This window comes from Pocillopora verrucosa, chromosome 3, assembly GCF_036669915.1.
Source record: "Pocillopora verrucosa isolate sample1 chromosome 3, ASM3666991v2, whole genome shotgun sequence".
Classification (NCBI taxonomy): domain Eukaryota; kingdom Metazoa; phylum Cnidaria; class Anthozoa; order Scleractinia; family Pocilloporidae; genus Pocillopora; species Pocillopora verrucosa.
The window spans coordinates 18,072,014-18,078,013 of record NC_089314.1 but is presented as its reverse complement, the minus strand read 5'-3'; positions in this window follow the sequence as shown (position 1 = coordinate 18,078,013).

Below are 6,000 nucleotides of genomic sequence, written 5' to 3'. Positions count from 1 at the left end.
TATGGGTAAAACAAAAATCGCTTAAATTGCCAAAATGGTGTAAATGGTAACTTTTTTAGATTGAGGTCAATAATAGAGATAAAAAGACAGCTATGTACTAATTTAATAAGGACAAAAAAAGACTTCATTATTTTTGACCTATGTTACAGGAAATGTATAGGTGACTGTGCTACTCATTTAAGAGAAAATCACTGCTGACTGCGTCAACAAAAAATTTGCAGGGTGTTCTCTTCATTAAAAGAAGAACATTCTCTTTTACCTAAATTTTGTCCTCGAAATGTTTGCATTCTAAAAAAAACTGGTACAATTTGAGTTTTTTGTAGTTGGTACCTTTAAGAACGATGTGTTAACATTTCTGAGTAGATACCACCAGATAGTCCTAACGTTGAATAAAGTTCATCTCAAGCAAATGCTGAAGATTTGGTTCAGATTTTAAACTGCTGTCATTCTGTTCCTCTGCTGGAAGTGCTGCTTCATTCTCCCTGTTGTTGGCCAATGGAATGAAGCTTCCCATCGGCAATGCGAAGACCTTTAAAACTAAATCTGTCTTTGTTCCCCCCAGTGGATTCTTCATAAGACCTTAAAATTTCTCAAAGATCTTTGGCCGTAAGCTTTTGCATGTCAGAAGAAAGAAATACAGAAGAAAGTTAACTTGCACGTGAAATCTCAATGGGTTGTCTGTTTGAAGCTGTCTCTGGGTCACCACCACCCTCGCTATTGTGTTCGTGGTTGCTAATCCAATATGGCACCGGAAACTGTAAAAAGGGCTATTTGGCCAGATTTCATTAATCATGTAACTAAAGATGCTCATTCTTGGACGTAAAAAGTACAATCATTTTGTATTATAATTCACTGTTAGATACCCCATTTCCCTTTGTGATTCTGCCTAATAGTTTTTGGTTTGATATTTTTGACAGCTTCAGTCTTATTTAATAAGACATAGTGCAGCACAATTGGCAAAAGAAGCAAAGTCCAAATCAAATATCAGCATTTCCTCACTTGGCAGCTTAGTTCGACATCTCTCTTTGATATTACTTTTCTCCTTCTTGGACTCCTCTTCACCACAAATGATTTTGTCTTTTGTTTGGCAAACGTCAAACCAACCTTGCTGATAGGCAATTACGGCACGTTTGCTGGATGCCATTTACTGTTTACTGTTTGGATGCTATTCTACTATTTACTGGTTTGCTGGAGTATGAACAAGCACTCTCCCGTCTTTAGATCAATAACTAATAATCAGTAACTGGGGAACCAAGCTTGATATAGGTCACCCAAGCTCAGAATCCTTCTCAACCTTGAATCACAACCCAACTCGCAATGTCATACTCAAATTATTGGTAATCAAGCTCCAGCTGATTCAAGCTAGTGTTTGACTAATTGAACAAAAATGAAATCAAGTTTGTGTTTAACTTATCTAGAAATGAGCTTGTTTTGATCAGAAACAAAAGCAAATACATCTGACAAAATTTTCTGGGGAGGGGGAAAGAGGAGATCGTACTCAATGCAGGACTATTATTGGAAATAAATAATATTCAATGATATAAAAGGAAAAAAAGGAGAAACATCCATGTTTCTAAGCTAGCAAGGACTTGATTTACAGCCTTGTGCTTTGTTTGGGAAGGGAATAGGGATAGGAAGAAGGGGGCTTGGAATCAGGCCAGTGGAAGGTGGGTGTGGGGGTTTTGAAAGGATGACTCCCTGAAGTCTTGAAACTTCAGAAAATCTAGTCTATAGCTTGGGTAGCTGGAGATTTTTAGGGTTAGGGTTAGGGTTAGCCTAGGGTTAACCCTAAGCTTATTCTTAGTTTATCATCTAAGACCAGACATTGGCAATCTGACCTTTGTTTATGAGGTGGTTAATTATTCCTCCACAGCAACAGACAATGGTGTCACTCTGAATAATTCTCTGTCCATGGTTCCCTACATAAGAGCAGTCTGTAAATCTGCTTTTTTTCACCTGCATGACATTTCCAAGATTAGGGGTTTCCCAACACCAAGCTACAAAACCCTAACAAATGCCTTTTTTCCTTCAAAGGTTGATTATTTCAACTCCTTGCTGTAAGGTGTTCCCAAATATTATTGCAAAGGCTTCAACAGGTACTAAACTGCACGGCGAGAATAGTGTTCAAATCTGATACATTGAACAGACCTTGTTTTACCCTATACACCTTCCTTTTGAAGATACCTGTGTACAATCCTAAGTCTTATGGTGTTTAACACGGAAACTTAAAGAACATCTATTTTTACCAGCTTACATGGAACATTGAATCTTCACTGTGGTTGTACTTTTTATAAATAATAGTTTGTTTTTATAGGCCTAGGTAATTTGTAACTTTTAATTATAATTTCCCTTCTGTGAAGCGCTTTTGGACCATTAGGAAAAGACACTACATAGGTGTATTATTATTCACAGGAAGCCGACACACACAGATAGATATCTGGATTTTTCTTCACATCATGAATCAAAACATAAAGTCTGTGCGGCCTCAACCCTCCTATTCCGTGCAGCCAACCTTCCAAGCACCATTGAAGGTAAAAGACGCGAGACTAGCCACGTTACCGAAACCTTAAAAGCTAATGGCTACCCATCAACAGTTATTTCCAACATTTTAAAAAAAAGTCAGCTCCGACAACTCCTCCACCAGAAGAGTTTATGTCCATGTTCTTCAAATGGGCCGATCCATCAGACACATCTCTGGGTTTCGCTTGTCTTCCCTACATCAGCGGCCTGACTGAGCCCCTTACCAGATTACTTCGTAAAAATTGACATTTGTGTGGTTAGCAAACCAGCTAAAACCCTGCAACAAGAATTTCCGTCACCTAAGTTCAGGCAGCCCTTAGATCTACAATGCAATGTTGTCTACAAAATTCCGTGCTCTGACTGCTGTTGGAGTTATGTAGGAGAAACTGGCAGATGCTTTAAAAACCCGAAGAAAGGAACATCAACGAAATCCTAAAAACTATACGAGTGGCTCGAACATTGCCAACCATGCGTGGGAAAACAATCACGCGATTGACTTTGAGGGCGCTACCGTGATAGACAAAGGCAATTACTGCGTTCGAAAAACACTAGAATCTTGGCATACCGCAAAAACTGTCGGCGCAGACAATAACTCTAAACTGTTACCAAGACAATATTCTATCTTATTGTAATTTGATTTTGTTTTATTGTCCATTTTTTAGCTTTTCACACTTCTATTGTATTTTGTAAGTTTTAAATTTTTTTCACAGCCTCCCCTGTATATATTTCCATTCACGCGCTTATATTTTTTACATTCGTTAAAGGCTATAGTATAATAGCCGAAAGCTCATATTTTAAAACCTTTTTAACCAGAGAACGTTTTTTACCTTTTTCACTATGACATATCCTGGTTACAGTTCAATTTATAATTGTATTATTATTGCTATTATTATTCCTTCAATTCCCTGTGTGACTTCACTGCTCATTCACACAGTTCTGTTAGCCAAAACTCCCACAAAACTGTTAGTCATGCTGGCTTTATTATCCCTATCTCCTTCGTTTATTTTTTATGGCCATAAATCTTATAGATCTACTTAGGAAAAAGCTTTACATTCCAGTTAAAAAAAAAAAAGGTACATGGCTTAGGCCTGACTAATATTTCTGAGTGATTTCTCTTTTCTACATGATGTAAGAGAGGGCTCCTCTAAGAATTCTCCGAGAGTCTAGTGGTTCTGTCTCAGGTTCTTTTCACCATCAATATGTTTCAGGGGTTGTTAACCCTTTCACTCCTAGTCCAGCTAAAACCGGCCAACTAGAAACTTGTTGTTATTCCTAGACCAGCCAAACCCATCCAAAAAAATAGACCTAGACCAGCCAGACCCATCCAAAAAAATAGCCATTGTTTTCCCCTTCTCTCCCCTCCCCCAGTAAAGAATATATGCTTATTACATATTTGCCTGTTGTTACTAAGGCATTGACCAATCAAATCGTTGTTACTGTACATAAATTATGCTTCCCAAGGATGGGATAGACAGATGCTAATGTATTCTTGCATCATGAACGCGTGCACAAACATAGTGACAGCAACGATCAGTTTCTGATAAAGAAACGATTGAGCAATTTCATCTGTGAGTGTGTAACGAATATGACAGAATCACTCAAAATGCCTGTGGGAAAACTATTGGATTATTTGGAGCCAAAAACGTTCAGCAAAATTCACTATGTGGCAGTGGTTTTTTGGATTAGGATTAGCATTAATTAGCATGGCCACTCTAAAACGTGCTCTCTTCATCGGGGCAATATTCTTCCTTATTACTGCTACAATTAACGTCTCTCTATTACCAGTTCATAGCACTACAAGCTGCCCTTCATCTACCACTGATTTTTTTTAATTTCGCTGGAGAAGAACAGCTTTAAGTCCAATTCCTATTTCATGTGACAATCAACAACAACATGGCGGACCAAACGCTTGCTTGTGATAGCAAAGGTTAGAAGAACACAGCATGCATGTGCATTGTATTGTAACTCTACATTGACTTTTTGAAGGTGAGCATGCACAAAGTCAAGAAGTGGTGTAAAGACATGAAAATCTTCATGGGTGATGGGTGACCAAAAAGGTCAAGATCGCAGATCAATTCATGTAGTTAAACCTTTTAAATGCAATTTCTTACATGAACAAAGTTTTTCTCCTGACATAAACCTAAATTTTTCTTTTTTAAGTAGTCTTATAATACCTAAGAAGCATACATTTCTTTGTTTCATATGCGTAAAATAAAATTTGATTATGTTTAAATCTTGTTAGAACTTGCATACAGGAACACCTTCATCAGTTGTGGTCTCTTCTTTCAAGTCACCTCATGGAGAAGAAGATGGATGCCTCCCTATTAGCAGTGGAGACTGAGTTCAATGGCTTTTTGGAAAAAGACCTTAGAAACACCTCAGACTTAGTATCCACAACCATCTGGACTGTTGACAATACAACAAGTGTAAGTCATCACGGAAAAATTTTCATCTTCAATTTAGCTGAAAATTCTAAGCATGTCATTTTCAGCATTTAGGCCATTTATTCAGTTGAAACAAAAAATAGCTTGGAAAGAAATCTGGGGATCACAATTTCTGAAAAAATGTAGCCTTAGCAATTTTAGCCTTGCACTTTTAGACTTCACATGCACAATGTTTTTCACACAGTTGCCGAACCAGAATGATAACAGAACCCCAATGATGGTGACTGAGGAACTCCAGTCTATGAGGACTGTCTTAGGTAGATTTCAATGTTCCTTTGCCTGCAGGAGGCTAAGATGAATTGCATTCTTAACTCGTTGACATCTTCAACTCCACTGCTGCAAATGATAGTTCTGCTTTGATGGACAAAATTATTGTGAAAGAGAAGTTTACCCCTTTCATGTTTTTTTTTGGTTGTTGTGGAACTGGTACAGTTGCAGTTGTAGGAAACAATAATGTGTGGCTGACAAGAGCTGACTTCAATTTGTGAGCGCTGCCTCCAAACCAACCATCATGAGCCTTTGCCTAGTTGACCATCCATTTACCAAAGGCTGCTTTATGAAGTCAACTGTTCAAGGTACCAGGGAATTGGTACCTTGACCAAAACAAATTTGATGCTTTTAAAGGTGAATAAGTAAATAATTATTGTTGAAAAGTAAACAGATATGGAAATTGTTTTCTTAAAATCGAGATGTATAATATTTAGCAGACTATTTCGTTGGAATGGAACTTCTGAATAAGCCATACCAGATTTGAAACTGTTTAGTTATGTTGATAGTTTGGACACAGGATGAATTACCAGTTTATTTACCATGGAATGATCATTTTACATTTTCATGTTCATTTACATTCCTTTCAGCTTGAGTGCCGACCACCTTTTTATATCAGTGCTAGGGCATGGTAGACATTCTGCAGATGTGGGAAGAATGCAAAATCGGTTTAAGAAAAAGATGCCAGAATTTATTAAAAAATAGGGCAACATAACCAAAATAATAGAAGTAGAGCTTTCCCATTTCGGTATTTTCAGCTGCCACTCAT